Source organism: Triturus cristatus, chromosome 2_2, assembly GCF_964204655.1.
Source record: "Triturus cristatus chromosome 2_2, aTriCri1.1, whole genome shotgun sequence".
Taxonomy (NCBI): Eukaryota; Metazoa; Chordata; class Amphibia; order Caudata; family Salamandridae; genus Triturus; species Triturus cristatus.
Window position 1 is genome coordinate 927,559,174 of NC_140582.1, and position 16,561 is coordinate 927,575,734.

Consider the following 16,561-nt stretch of genomic DNA (forward strand, 5'->3'; position numbering starts at 1 on the left):
GGGAACGTGCAGATGACATCACCAACCAGGAAATACTGCAGCCCCACCCTCATTGCCTCGACAGAGGAGCAAACAGGAGCTGTGAGTGAAGACTGCCTGTGCAGAGTGAAGCCACACCGACTGTGCAATTCGCAAAACCTATTCATCATGGAGAAGGAAGTGCCATCCAGCGCTGAGTCAGCACGCAAGCGCAAGCGCAAGTTCTCTGACAGGGAGCTGGAGTACCTTATAGAGGGAGTCAGCAGCAAGCACGATCCCTTTTCGGTAAGCTGTCCCTCAAGGTGCCTGAGCAGGAGAAGCGGCGCATATGGCTGCGCATCCGGGAGAGGGTGAATGCAGTTGGTGTAACGCCCCGCAGCATCGACGACCTCAAGAAAAGGTGGTACGACCTGCGGAAGCGTGCCAAGGAGAGGATTGCGGAGAGGCTCCGGGAGGCGAGCAGGAGCGGAGGCGGCCCTTCAACAGTACAATACAACACTGCCCTGGAGGACCTGGTGGAAGGGACGATTGAGCGGGAAGCCGTTGTGGGAGTGACCCAGATGGACACGTCCGGCGCAGCCACAAGTGCCCAAGGTAAGATGCATGCCTGTGCCCATACCCAGCATAGCGTAAATCCATTCCCATGCCCCCAGCAGGACCTGAGTGTGTATGCAGCTTTGGGCCACACAGTTTTACTCTTAACACTAGTGCATCATGGGAGTTGTAGTCTAGTCAGCCCAGTGTGCATGTACAGGCGTAAATACAATTACGGATCACCACATCAGTTGAACATGGATATAGACTGTTTATTTAGTGGATCACAGAGGGACATGTACGTGTACAACACTATGGAGGTGTAACTTTCCCACTAACCATGCACTGTTTCACACACAGATGCATCTCCTGGGGAATCGGACGACAGCGGCCAGCTGATCATATCTGAGACACCGGTAGATTCCGACATGGAGACAGCGCAGGATGCGCATCCATCACCTCCACCTGCCACCCCACCACCACCAGCACCAGCACCACCAGCACCAGCCACACCAGCACCTGCACCATCCACACCAGCTGCAGCAACAACAACAGCCACTAAAGCGCAGAGGCGCAGGTCCCAAGTAGCGCCCTTGCAGGTGATGGAAACACCCTCCACACAATTGGGACAAAGTCTGCGCACCATCACACCGCCTGCTGCACCACCTGGATGCGCCAGACTCCAACAGCGGCGCAGGGCTCGGCCAAGTTCTGTCTCCTCAGGCGACCTTGATCTCCCACACACTTCTGCCATCGAGGAGAGGATGCTACGTGTACAGCGCCTGCAGGGACGACACATGGCAACAATTAGCTCTAATATCGTGCGCCTTGCTCGGGAAATGCGTGCCATGAGTGCGGCGGTTAGGGACATGTCCACTGTGGTGGCAGAGGGCAATGGGCACCTCAGTGAGGACATCCAAGAGCTCACCTGTGCCATGAGGGAGGGCCATGAGTGCGAGAGGAGGAGGCACCGTCAGCAGTTGTTGCGGTCCGCGGCCTCTACAAAGGCCATCGCACGTCTCAGCAACAGCACCGCAGTGTTGGCATGCCGCTCTGTGTCCTTGCAGGTGGACCTTGGGCACTTTTGCGGGGATGTAGCAAAGGCACTAGGGCAGATGACCGCTGCTCTCGAACACCTACAGAGCGGCACATTGGGAGGGGAAGATGGCAGTGAGGCTGCCTCGAGTGTCAGCAGTGTGTCAGTGGCAGAGGCCAGCACCAGGCGCCGCAGTTCGTGGGCCTCCACGGGGACAGGGCGTGGTGAGGCGTCGGAGACACCTGAGCAGAGGCTTGGTGTACGTGGCAAGCGCCACTAGACAGAATTACAGGCCTACCTGACCGTGGTGGGGCAACCATGGTCCTCCCCTTCCTGAGTCTGCACAGCCTTGACTTAACGCACATTTGTTTTAACTTCTTACATGTGGTGCATTTTTTCCATTGCTTGTGTTGCTCCTGTGGGGTTGCTGGATTGATGTATGGGGTGAGTATAAAATCACGCAGGGCGTAAGCACTGTCACCTAGAAGATAGAAGCAAAGACTTAGCAATGGTGAAGTTCATACATGTGTGGTGTTCATGTTGGGAAGCGGTATTTGTACGTACCAAGCAGGAGTCCCTCTCCAAATTCTCCGTTGAGTAGACGCCTGTGGATTCCACTGTTGTGGAATATGTAGGAGTCGTGTGTGCTCCCTGGGAATTGTGCCACTAGGTCCGTTATGATGTGATTGGCATCGCACACAACCTGCACGTTGATTGAGTGGTATGACTTGCGGTTACGGAATATGTACTCATTTGCTGCCGGTGGACATATGGCGATATGCGTACAGTCGATGCATCCAATTACATGGGGGAATTTTGCCACCTGGTAGAATGCCTGTTTGTTGCGGTCCAACTGCTGTGGGGTTGTGGGGAAGCTGATGTGGGAGTGTAGCATTGTCAGCATGGCATCTAGGAATTTCTGGAAGAAGCGTGAGAGTGCGCTTTGCGATACGCCTCCGGCTACCGCAATTACCCCCTGGAAACTTCCTGAGGCCAGTAGGTGCAGGCTGCATAGGACCTGGACGTGCGCAGGGATTGCATTGGTCCGGTGTGTCTGGTGCTGCAGTAATGGTTCCAGGTCTGCAATGAGGCGCATGATCATGGCACGATTGAGTCGATACTTCTCGTACACCTCGTCCTCATTCTGGCCGAGCAAGGTGATGCGCAGTCTGAAAACTCTCTCCTGGACCCTTCTCCTGCGCTGTCCTGCCGCATTGATACGCATCCTCCTTGCAAGCACGTAGAGGGCTGCCATTTTGTGGTAGTCAACAGGGTCTCCTTGGCCACATTTAAGGGGTTGGTGATTACCACAATCAGTTGCACCTGTAGAATCATTTTTTTTTATTCACAATTTTTTTTTTTAACTTTACCTCCAGGTTCTGATTCCCCTTATTTAGCTCATGCTAAATAGCGATTTTTGAGATTTTCGGTATTTGCGACTGTTGTTGCATTGGGTAGCGATTCGTTATTAGCCATTGGCACTTGCCGGGAGCTATTAGTGATTTCGGTGATTGCTAATTCGGTATTTAGCGAATCGGTATTTTTGCATGTTGGTTAATTGCGAATCGGTATTTTACCGGATTTCATTTAGCGATTCGTTATTTGCTCACAGTTTTGGTTGATGCATTGGGATTCGTTTTTTTTTAATCGCTAACGGGTGTTATTAGCGATTCGGTATTTTACCGACTGGATTTTGGCTTGATGCATGAGGCTGTTAATTTCCATACCCAGCACTTTCAGACCAGTAGGGGTCAATAGTTCACGCGCTTTACCACGAGTCCGTCAGCAGCTCAGCTTATGCCTCCAGCGCCATCAGACCCGTAGGAGTGAGTAGTTTGCACTTTACAAATACCGAATTGATTTGATACGCGCTAATTTACCTTCGCACTCCCTGTATAACACCCCCTAAGCACCATACACAATTTATAATGTTCGAAACAAAAGTACCTCTGAGTAGGTATAACTGCATACTGACACTACTTGGACAGATGTGGCACAGCGGCCAGAGCACATGACTTCACAGCATATGACACACTGTTTGGACTCACGCTTTCATCCCCGAGTCCGGCAGCAACTCAGCCTAGCACCATGAGACTGTACACAATATCTCACATATTTTCCATGCCCCAGGACTTTCAGACCAGTACGGGTCAGTAGTTCATCCCAGTAGGTATAAACACATGCTGACACTACTTCCACAGGTGTAGTGCAGCGGCCACGGCCCATGACTTCACAGCATAAGACACACAATTTGGGCTCACGTTTTAATCCCTGACTCCCGCACCAGCTCACCTTAGCAGCATCAGACTCTAGACAATACCTCATTTAATTTCCATAGCCCAGCACTTTCACACCGCTCGGGGTGAATACTTCGCTTCACACCCCGTCTATAGCACACCCTAAACGTCCCACAGAGGTTACAGTGCTCCTACCCTCCTGCTTCCCACTTTTTTCACCCTTTTTACCCCTTACTCGCTTTGACGGAATCACAAAATGGCGGCCAACACTTCTTGCAGCGCTCACAACCAATAAGCAGCAAGCTCGTGCTCGTAACGCCTCAGCCAATCAGATGGCAGAATTCCCAAATATCGATATCTGTAAATTTTGATATTTCTCAAAAACTACTGAACGGATTTACACCAAATAAACAAAAGCGAGCTTTCCAGACCAAGACACTTTCCCCTGCCAAATTTGGGGTAATTCCGTTCACCCGTTCGACCTGTAGCCTTGTCTAAAGTTTCCTATAGAAATGGACATGGAGAAAACACGTTTTGGGACCCCCTTTTTTCTCGGCCCCCCCCTTGACGAATCACCCCCAAACTTCCCACATAGGAGCTGATATAAACAAAGAATTTGTTTTGAAAATTTCATGACGATTCATCAAACGACGCAAAAGTTATAAGCAAAACAAAAAATGCTCTTCCTATGGAAACTTGGTCCTAACTATAACTACTTACTGGCGACCGCCAGTAGGTAATATATGTATATGTATATATATATATATATATATATATATATATGGAGGGCACAATGCCTGATTATCTGGTGGCAATTTTTCATCAATAAATGTCTTCACTGCTTTCAAACTTCTTTTCGAAGTCTCCGTGATTTGCGCTGGGTGCGCTGAGGTCCGTGCCTGTGGTTTCCTGGAGTGACTGCCAGGTCAGGATTTGGAGTTTCATGTATATATATATTCACTGAAAAAACCATAGGTTTCAGGCACGTTATAGTTAGGAATTAGCATTTAAAAAACCTTAGAAATTCACTGAAAAAACCATAGGTTTCAGGGGCGTTATAGTTAGCTGGACATTTCACTGGTACAAAACCCTAGAAATTCCCCCGTTATAGTTAGTTCAGCTAACTATAACTCACATGCCCGCAATGCACTGCTGATGATGTCACATATTACATCACTCATGACATGGTCAGTGACATCACTGATGGCATCACTGATGACAATATCCAGTGAATGTGTGTTTTTCTGAAAACTAAATATGTTTTCTATATGTATACCTCAAGGTTGATGGAAGAATAAATGGGTATATAAGTGTCTAAATGGATGATTTTTTTATTTGTAAAATTGATTGTATAACAGACTGACTAAGTGTTTCTTAGTGAATACATGGATTAGTGAGTAATGTTTAAATATGTATCAGTCTTGTGTATAAGTGACTGCATGGGTTGGTGAGAAGCTACACGAGTGTCTATATGGGTTATTAATTGGTTTTTCGAGTATCAGTATGAGTGTCTGAGTGTCTGTTTGGTTCAGTGGGGTATTACTTAGTGCATAGATGCATGAACGAGTGAGTCACTGTTTGTATGTATTGAAGACAGTATGTGTGCAGGACTGTATAGGTGGTTGAGTATGTGTATGGGTGTGTTAGTGAGTGAATGACTGTCTCAATAGTGTCTTTATAAGTAACTACATATATTTTAAACTAGTATATGTGAGTATTGCTTTGTATAAGTGAGTATATGTGAGAGTGAGAGATTGAAAGACTTCCTGTACGAATAAGTATGTGTTTCTATAAGTGATTGTTTAAAAGAGTAACTATGTGTAAGTTTCTGTAGAAGTAAGTGTGGTGGTGTGTGTATAACTGTATATGCAAGTAAATGGATGTTTGATTCTTTGTTAGCATGAGTGACTATGTGTGTGAGTAACTCTATGGATGAGTGGCGGTGTGTAATAGGATGTATAGGTGTATGAATACATATGATGAGTGAGTACATGTGTGAGTGACTGTATAGGACTGTTGGTGAATGAGTGTATGTGTATATAGATCTTGGAATTACTGAATAGGTTGTTGTAAATGGTATTGGTATGTCCATTGTTTTAAAAATTTTAGTTTCTATTTTTGAATGTGTGTATCAAAGGTTATATTAGGGTGAGAGGAGGTCTGCCACTCTATCACAAGGTTGATGTCATCAGTGATGTCATCAGTGATGTCATTTGAGATGTCATCAGTGATGTCATGAGTGATGTCACTGACCATGTCATGAGTGATGTAATATGTGACATCATCAGCAGTGCATTGCGGGCGCGCGAGCTATAGTTAGCTGAACTAACTATAACATGGGAATTTCTAGGGTTTTGTACGAGTGAAATGTCGAGCTAACTATAACGCCCCTGAAACCTTTGTTTTTTTCAGTGAATTTCTAAGGTTTTTTAAATGCTAATTCCTAACTATAACGTGTCTGAAACCTATGGTTTTTTCAGTGAATTTCAAAGGTTTTTTCAATGCTAATTTCTAACTTTAACGTGACTGAAACCTATGATTATTTAATTGAATTTCTAAGGTTTTTTAAATGCTAGCTTCTAACTATGCCTATAGAGATAGGACATGTGAAGAAAGAAGAACAAACGCACAGACAGAAAAAAAAGAAATGCAGAAAGAAGCAACAGAAGTCCTCAAAGACGAAGAAAAGCTCAGAAAGAAGGAAGACGTGCAGAAAGAACAAACTGAGGAGCAGAAAGAAGCCTTGTTGCAAAATCATCCTGTACCCTCAACTTTTTCAGACAGGTACTGGTGGTAACTGAGTCTGACTAACCAGTCCTAGAGACAGTGCTATGTTAAAAGACACTTAGAATACAGTGAAAACACCTAAATACACTAGGGAACACTATGCGTTGCGGTACCCCTGTGATTACCATGGCCTCCTCTGTAAGACTCTAGTACATAATAGGGCAGGGGGATTAAAACTACCTCTTAAAACGCACCACAGGGCACGTTTGCACACTGGTGAAGGGAGGGGGAGGCCTGAGGTGACATGTGTGCAAACACGCCCTGTGGCCGTTTAAATTTGGTGGATAAAGTCCCCTTGAATCCTGAGAGTCCCTAGGGTCAAACTAGCCCACTAGGTACCTCCAGTAAGCGCTGTTGCAGAGATGTGTAAAAATGGGCATGGCCTGGACCACCTCTCTGCAATGCAGCACAATGGCGCTTACTGGAAGCGCCTGGTGGGCTAGTTGGCCCCCAGGGCCCTCAGGATTGAAGGGGAATTATTTACCCAACTTAAAATGCGCCATAGGGCGTGTTTGCACATGTCACCTCAGGCCCCGTCCCCTCCTTTCCTCACTGTGTAAACGCGACTTGTGGCAGCTTTAAGTTGGGCAATTAAGTCCCCTTGAATCCTGAGGGTCCCTAGGGTCAAACTAGCCCACTAGGTACCTCCAGTAAGCGCCACAGAGCTGCGTTGCAGAGAGGTTTAAAAATGGGCGTGGCCTCTGAACACCTCTCTGCAACACAGCTACCTGGTGCATACTGGAGGTACCTGGTGGGCTTTTTGGCCCTCAGGGACCCTCAGTATTGAAGGGGAATTAATTCCCCAACTTACAACTCACCAGGGGGCTTGTTTACACAATGGTGAAGGAAGGGGGCGGGGCCTGAGATGACATGTCTGCAAACACGCCCTGTGGCGTGTTTTAAATTGGGGAATTAATTTCTCTTCAATCCTGAGGGTCCCTGGGGGCCAACTAGCCCACCAGGTACCTCCGTTATGCGCCATAGAGCTGCGTTGCAGAGAGGTGTTCAGAGGCCACGCACCTTTTCACAACAATCTGCAACGCAGCTCCGTGGCGCTTACTGGAGGTACCTGGTGGACTATTTGGCCCCCAGGGACCCTCAGGATTGAAGAGAAATTAATTCCCCAACTTAAAACACGCCACAGGGTGTGTTTGCACACATGTCACCTCAAGCCCCGCCCCCTCCCTTCACCACTGTGCAAACGCACCCCCTGGCACGTTTTAAGTTGGGGGATTAATTCCCCTTGAATCCTGAGGGTCACTGGGGTGCAACTAGCCCGCCAGATACCTACATTAAGCGCCACAGAGCTGCGTTGCAGAGAGATGTAAAAAGGGGCGTGGCCTCAGAACACCTCTCTGCAACGCAGCTCCCTGGTGCATACTGGAGGTTCCTGGTGGGCTAGTTGGCCCCCAGGAACCCCCAGTATTCAAGGGGAATTAGTTCCCCATCTCCAAACGCGCCAGGGGGTGCGTTTGCAGAGTGCTGCAGGGAGGGGACTTGGCCTCCGATGCAATGCCGGTCTTTTTTTTCTTTAAAGGGGTGCTGTGTGGCCCCCTTCCTTTTCTATTTTATTGTCCCTGGGGACCCCATCCCCCAGGGCATGACCCCCATTTTAATAAAAAAAAAATATTATGGGAAGGGGGCCGCGTGTGCCCCCCTCCCCTGGCCAATTCCGGCCCGGGGACCCCATCCCCCAGGGCATGGCCAAATAATATTTAATATTTATTTATGAAGGGGGGCTGCGTGGCCCCCCTCCTAAGGCCTCTATTGGCCCCGGGGACCCCATCCCCCGGGGCCGGCCTCTATTTATTTATTTATTTATTTATTTGGGAGGGGGGCCACGTGGCCCCCCTCCCGGGCCACTTCTAGCCAAACCCCCCACGGTCCTGCCGGCTCCAAACGTCCTGCGGGAGCCGGCATTGCTTTTCCACATGGGGAGCTGCTAAGATGCAGATCCCCGTGTGGAAAAGCAATCGGCTTTGGTTTTTGGAAGAGAGAGCAGGTTTCCTGCTCTCTCTTCCAAAAACCAAAGCAGTTTGCTTTGACAGGGCGGGAGCCGCGAGACTCCCGCCCTGCTGTAGTAAACTGCAGTGTCCCGGGGATGGGCACCCAGGGACACTGCAGGAGCTGGCCCTGGGGGGTGGCGGTCCCCCGGGCAATCAAGGGCTCCAGGAGGGGGGCCGCGCGGCCCCCCTCCCAACATTTACAAAGCCCCAGGGGTCGGTGGTCCCCGGGGCTTGGGGGTCCGCCACGGACCCCCTAATTTTAATATTTAGTGCCCCGGGGAAGTGACGGTCGCCAGGGTATGTGGGGGATTCAAGCCCCCTACACAGGATTATTTATTAAAAACAAGACCTGGGGGTGGCGGTCCCCGTGGCAGCGGGGCGCCGTGTGCCCCTCGCTACGCAATTAATTAATTAAAGCCCCGGGGGTGGCGGTCCCCGGGGCTGCGGGGGGGCTGTGAGCCCCCGCAAATATTTGAGCAAAGCCCCGGGGAGAGGGCGGTCCCCATGGCAGTGTGGGGGGGATTGGGGCACCCCCACACTTTTTTTTCCCTGCCCCCGGGACCTGGCCCACCCGGGGGCTAAAGAATAACAAACATGTTTTGGGACATCCATTTTTTCTAGGCCCCCGCTTGACAAATCACCCTGAAACTTTCAAGATAGGAGCGGACCAGAGCGCCCCACGAGTTTTGAAAATTTCGCGAAGATTCTTCAACTGGCACCAAAATTATTGGGAACAGAATGTTGCGAATTTCCTATGGAAAATAGGTCCTAGCTATAACTACCTACTGGCGACCGCCAGCAGGTAATATATATATATATATGTATATAAATCTTACTGGCAGTAACCAGTAGGTAGTTATAGGACCTTGTTTCTATTCAAAAAGCGTTTTTTCGTTTGCCAATATCTTTGGCGCTGTTTGACAAATCTTCACGAAATTTTCTAAACTATTGGTTCACTCAGGTCAGCTCCTATACTGAAAGGTTCGGGTGATTTGTCAAGTGGGGGCTGAGAAAAAAGGGGAGTCCCAAAACGCATTTTCCCCATGGTAATTTCCATAGGAGTTTTGGAACAGGCTACAGCTTGAACTGCTGCTCGGAATTACACCAAATTTGGCAAAAATGTAGATCTTGGTTCAGAAAGCGACTTTTTTTTAAAAATGGTGTAAATCCATTCAGTAGTTCCTGAGAAATTAAAAAAATAAAAATATTGATATCTGAGCACCGAGCAGGAGTCGCGACTCCTCCTGAGCACGAGCTGACTTCTGATTGGCGGCCAACACTCCAAACCAGAATGTGTTGGCAGCCATCTTGTGAGTCGGTAACCAAGTCAAAAGAAAACAGTACAAAAAAGATAAAAAACAAGAAAAGAAAGCAGGGTAGAAACACCCCGACCCCCTAGGCCTGCTCAGGGCCATAAAAGAAATCAGCTGAATTCACGCTTGGTGCGTGAATCCGGCAGAGAAAATACAAAAAAGCAAAGTGTGGGCTCCTGTGCTTCATTTTCTATAAGCCCCCAGGTGGACCAGGTCCCGCGGGCAATGTGTAAATATATAGTGGGCTCACAGGGGGCCCGTAGCCCTGGGGACTGCCACCTCCCTGGGGCTTGTAAAAAAATGCATGGGGGTCCTGCCCCCCCACACCGCCCCGGGGACTGCCACCTCCCTGGTGCATTGTTCATTATATGCGTGGGGCCTCACGGGCCCCCCAAGCCCAGGGGACCACCACCTCCCCGGGGCACTAATTATTGAAATGCGGGGTCTGTTGTGGACCCCAGGGTCCTGGGACCCCAACCTCCCCAGGGCTTTGCATACATTGGGAGGTGGGCCACGTGGCCCCCTCCTGGAGCCCTCCTTGGCCCTGGGGACTGCCACCCCCCAGGGCCAGCTCCTGCAATGTCCCGGGTGACCACCCCCGGGACATTGCCATTTGCTATGGCAGGGCGGGAGCACGGCTCCCGCCCTGTCATACCAAACACTGCTTTGCTTCTTGGAAACAGGAGCAGGAAACCTGCTCTTGCCTCCAAGAAGCAAAGCAGAATTGCTTTTGGGCAAGTGAAGCTGCATGTTAGCAGCTCTCCTTGCCCAAAAGCAATGCCGGCTCCCGCAGGAGGCGGGGAGCCGGCAGGGACCATTGGAGCATTGGGGATCCCCCATGGTCCCCAACGCTGAGGGCCAGCCCCGGGAGATGGGGTCACTGGGGCCAGAAGTGGCCAGGGGAGGGGGGCCACGCGGCCCCCCTCCAAAATTAAAAACAAAAAACAAAAAAAAAAAAGATCGAGTCACAGCCCTGGGGAATGGGGTCCCCGGAGACAATAATGGGCAAAGGAGGGGGGCCGCACAGCCCCCCTCCTTAAATTTCTTCTTTTTAAAAGGAATAAATATGTGGCCATGCCCCAGGGAATGGGGTCCCCAGGGCCGAAATCAGCCCCCCCTCCCGTTTAAAAAAAAAAAAGGTTGAGCCCTAGGGGATGGGGTCCCCAGGGCCCAAAAATAATAAAGGGAAGGGGGCCACACAGCCTCCCTTCCAAAAACCAACATTTTAAAACAGCAGGCATATCGCTGAGGCCCCGCCCCCTCCCTGCACCACTCTGCAAACGCACACCCCTGACGCATTGGGGGATTTAGTCCCCTTCATGCTTGAGGGTCCCTGGGGGCCATCTAGCCCACCAGGTACCTCCAATTAGCACCACACAGTGGGTTTGCTGAGAGGTGGTCTGAGGCTTTTTATACCACTCTGCACAGGCTCCTCTTGGCGCACTGCTGGTGGGGTGATGAGGTCCTCTTGTGTCCTGAGGGCTTCAGGACACAAGTGGACTTCAACCCCCGAGCAGCAGCGCTGTAAAAGGGGGTGTGGCCTCGGACCACTCTCAGCAATCTAGCTGTGTGGGGCTTACCGGAGGTACCTGGTGGGCTAGTTGGCCCCCAGGGACCCTCATGAGGAAAGGGGACTTCATCCCCCAACCAAGAGCGCCCCAGGAGGGGCGTTTGCAGAGTGGTGGAGAAAGGGAGCGTGGCCTGTGTCCACCTCTCAGCAAGCCCACTGTGTGGGTCTTACTGGAGGTAAGACGTAGGGTAGTTGACCCCTAAGGACCCCCAGCAGTGAAGGGGACTTCAATCCCCATCCAAGAGCGTGCCACGGAGCGCGGTTACAAAGTGGTGGGCAAAGGTGGCATGGCCTGTTATGAGAACTAAGCAATCCTGCTGTGTGGTACTTACTGGAGGTAATAGGAGGGGTAGTTGACCCCAAGGAAGTCCTTGGGGGCCAACTACCCCTCTTGTTACCTCCAGTGACTCCCACACAGTAGGATTGCTAAGACGTCTTTGGAGGCCATGCCCCCTTTCTCCACCTCCTGGCAGACTACGGGATGGGGGATGAAGTCCACTTTACTCCTTAGGGACTTTGGGGGCCAAGAAGCCCTCCTGGTACCTCCTGTAAGTCCTACGCAGCAGAATTCTGACCACTAGTCGGAGGCCCAGCACCCCCCGACTACTAGTTAAAGAAGCATCTTTCTGAACCTCTGACTTAAAGGTAGTTTTAATCCCCCTGCCGTATTATGTATTAGGGCCTTACAGGGGAGGTCATGCTAATTACACACACCCTAGTGTATGTAGGTGTTTTCACTGTATTCTAAGTGTCTTTTAGCATAGCACTGGCTCTAGGCCTCGTTAGTCAGGCCATGTCATGAGTGATGTAATATGTGACACCATCAGCAGTGCATTGCGAGGGCGCGAGTCATAGTTACCTCAACTAACTATAACGGCCAAATTTCTCTGGTTTTGTACAAGTGAAATGTCCAACTATAATGTCCCTGAAACCTATGGTTTTTCCAGTGAATTTAAATGCTAATTTCTAACTATAACGTCCCTGAAACCTATTTTTTTCGGTGATTCAAAGGTTTTGTAAATGCTAATTTCTAACTATAATATTCCTGAAACCTATGCTTTTTTCAGTGAATTTTTAAGGTTTTTTAAATGCTAATCTCTAACTATAACGACCCTGAAACCTATGGTTTTTTCTGCAACCAGATACTTACCATCACACTGCATCATGGGACAAGTAGTTCTGGCACTTGGACTGTTGTGACGTGCTGCAGACTAAGGGGTTGCAGGTGAGCCCTTCATCATTAGATAGGAGGGGCCTATTTTATGTTTAAAACGTTTTTATTGAGACAAAACAAACCATGGGGGAGGGGGACAGGAGGCAGGATACATGGAATACAATCAAAGAAGAAGGGATGCATCTCCAGAGGGTTAGCAGTAAGTGAAGCGTTGGCTCAGAGGGAAGAACACAGTAAATGAACGCTGGAATTACAAGCTGTGGAATCCCACGCGCGTGTCCGACACCCAAAAGCGGAGCAATAAAACCCCCCCCAATCAACGCCTCAACGGAACACAATCCCCCCCCTCCCGTCCCCCATCCTCCCAGTAACAAAAACAACAACACTCCCCCCTCCCCCCGTCCTATGGTCCCGCAGCAAAGTAGCCCTAACCAGGAAGCCCCGCACCCCCCCCCCCCCCCCCGGGGGGTCCCCATCGCACATGGAAGCTAGTCCGCCGGGGTCACCGGCGGCCGCAGCCTGAGAAGCCTAAGATACCTCGGGCAGGTAAGCTCCCGGAATTCAGTGGACAGCAGCGCTAGAAAGGGTTGCCATAGCTCTTCAAATTGGCCTACCTCCCCCGCAACCGTAAGCGACAGCTTCTCCATCCCCAGCACATGCCAGAGTCTGTGCAACCAACCGGTGATGGAGGGGACGGTGGATGTGCGCCAGTGGATCAGAATGTTCTGAACCGCAGACCCCAGCGCTATCGCAATCTGCCTACCCCTGCGGGATTTCAGTGGGTACATTAGGTCATTGGGGAGGCCCAGCAGGACATACGCCGGGAGGCGCGGCAGCTCTATCCCAAAGTGCTCATCCACCTCGTCCAGGACTTCCTTCCAGTAGGCGGTCAGCACTGGGCAATCCCATAGGATGTGTGTAAGGGTACCTTCCTGCCCGCAGCTCCGCCAGCACCCCTTGTCAGTGTGTCTATGCATCTCATACAGTCTCTCCGGGGTGTAGTACCAGTATGTGGACACTTTAGTGAAGGTCTCCGTAAGGCCCGTGTGGTATGCAGAGTGCCGCGCCCGATACGCTATTTTGTCCCATTCCTTGTGGCTGAGTGTCCTACCCAATTCCCCATGCCAACGCTCCCTCCCCGGATTGTAGTAGTGAGACGGCGGGGGTTGTAGGTGTTTGTACAGATCAGTAATCAGTTTAGCGTCGGAGGTCCGAGTAGCCAACCACCGCTCATACGGTGTAATTGGACGGGCCGCGGTGGCACGCACCTGAGGCTGGAGGGCCCAATGCCGAACTTGCATGTAACGTAATCTGTCCAGCTCCGTCAGGCCGAACTCCTGGCGGAGTTGCTGAAAAGGAACCACTCCTTCCGGGCCATAAATCTGAAAGAGTGCCCTGCAGCCCGCCTGCACCCAGTGGGAGAAAACCCCCGGCTCCATCCCAGGGGAGAAGTCCGGGTTGCCCGCAATGGGCGTGAGCGGCGAAGGGAAGGTGGTAAAGCCCCTGGCCTCACAGACCGCGTCCCACACACGCAGGGGGACCCGCGTAACAAAGGAAGCGTAGAGATTAGCGGGGCGGTGCGCGCGGCGCAGGAATGGAACCTCTTGTAAGGTGCGGCCCGCCACTGCCTGGTCTTGGAAGAGCCAATGTTTGTCGGACTCCCACCTGCTCCACTCCACCAGATAGCGTAGCTGTGCCGCCTGGAAGTACTTACGGAGGTCTGGAATGCCAAGACCCCCCGCTTCCGGAGCAAGCGTGGAGAGGACCCTCTTCATGCGTGGCCTGCGGCCCTGCCAGACAAAGCGTGAGATGTCAGCCTGCATTTGCCGTAGCCAACCCACCGGGGGTTGGAGCGGAAGGGCTCGGAAAAGATATAGTATCTGGGGCAGCACCGTCATTTTGATCGCCGCGATTCGTCCCAGCCAGGACAGCAGGCCCTTGTTCCAGCGGCCAAGCTCGTCCCTGATCTTCCTGCTGAGGGAGGCATAATTGGCCGTAACCATCTCCGACAATGTAGGCGCCAGCAGAATCCCCAGATACGGCACTGTGGACGAGGACCACTGCATGGGGAAGAGCCGTTGAAGATCCCTCCTGGTGTCCGCAGCCAGGGACACGTCCAGCGCCATCGACTTGCTCATGTTCATTTTGAAGCCGGCCACCCCCGCGAAGGCGTCCAACTCTCGGAGGCAAGCAGGCAGCGACCTCCTAGGGTCGTCCAAGGTCAGCAGGACATCGTCCGCGTAGAGACTGACGGTGTGGACGTACTGGCCCATCCGGACCCCGACAGCATCCGGATTGTCACGAATCCTCTGAGCAAACGGCTCCATGTAGAGGGCAAACAGGAGCGGCGAGAGAGGGCAGCCCTGCCGCGTGCCGCGCTCGATGGCAAAGCCACCAGAGCTACACCCGTTTACCCGCACCGACGCTGAAGGATGCTTATAGCAATTAAATACCATGGTGCGGAACTTATCGCCGATTCCCAGTTTCCTGAGGACCCGCTCAAGATACGGCCAGTGAACCCTGTCGAAGGCCTTCTCTGCATCAACGGACAACAACATCCGCTCCCCCGAGATCCTTGAGGCCTTCTCCAGAACATGTGTCACCCTCTTGGTGTTGTCCACCGTCTGTCTACCGGGCACAAAACCAGCCTGGTCCGCCTCCACCAGGTCGGGGAGGTGTGGACCCAGCCTGGCTGCGAGAATCCCCGTGTACAACTTGAGGTCGACATTTAGGAGCGAGATGGGCCGGTATGAGCCGCAAAGGGCCCGGTCCTTCCCAGGCTTCGGGATTACCGCGACCGTCGCCCTCAGAAGATCCGGAGGGATGGCTCCCGGTTCGGAGAAAGAGTTGAACAGCCGCGTAAGGACAGGGGCCACGGCCGTGCAGAAAGTCTTGTAGAATAGCGACGTGTACCCGTCCGGGCCTGGGGCCTTGCCATGTTTCAGCCGCGCAATAGCTGAAATCACTTCCTCCACATGGATGTCCCGCTCCAGGTGGTCAGCCTGAGCCGGGTCCAGTACCGGGAGGGTCACCGACTCCAAATAGCTATCGGCCTCCCGTGGCGGGGAGGGCTCCTCAGCATACAGCGCCTCATAGAAGCCGCGGAAAGACTCCGCTACCTCCGCGTCACCGGAGACAACCCCCCCGTCCGCGCCCACCAATTCTTTCACGACGCTGCGCTGTTGCGCGACCCGGAGCCGATGTGCTAGGAGCTTGCCACATCTGTCCCCCCCAGTGTAGTAGGCATGTTTCAAACGTAAGGCGGCATACTCCGCCCTATCCAGATCCAGAGCCGAGAGGAGCTTCCTCGCTGCCTTCAGCTGCCTCCAGACCCTCGGCGCTCCCGTGCGGCGGTGGACCTGCTCAAGCTCCCGAACTTGAGCCGTCAACTCATCCCTCTTCAGTTGTCTCTCCTTATTCTCGGCCGCAGAGATAGAGATGAATTCCCCCCGTAGGACGGCCTTCAATGCCGCCCATTGTGTCGCCTGCGAGGTGTCAGTGTTGCTATTGTGGGTGAGATAGTCCTGTATGACCTCCCCGATGCGTTGCACCACCGATTTTTTGTGTAGAAGTGTGTCCCGGAGGCGCCACACCCCCCGAGAGGGGGGGGCCGCCGGCCACTGGAAAACGCCGACAACTGGAGAGTGGTCAGACAGGGTCAGGACCCCGATGTCCGCCGCCGTGGCAGCGGCGCGCATCGGCCCACTCACCAGGAGGTAGTCCAGCCGTGAGTAGGTGCGGTGTGCGTGCGAGAAGAAAGAGTAGTCCCTATCTGTGGGGTGCAAGGAGCGCCAGAGATCGTGCAAGTCCATGTCCGCAATCCGGGCCTTCCCAGCCTGGGACAGTTCCCCCGTCTGCGGGAAGCGCTGCGCCGATCTGTCCATCCCAGAGTCAAAGACAATGTTGAGGTCTCCGCCCAGGATAA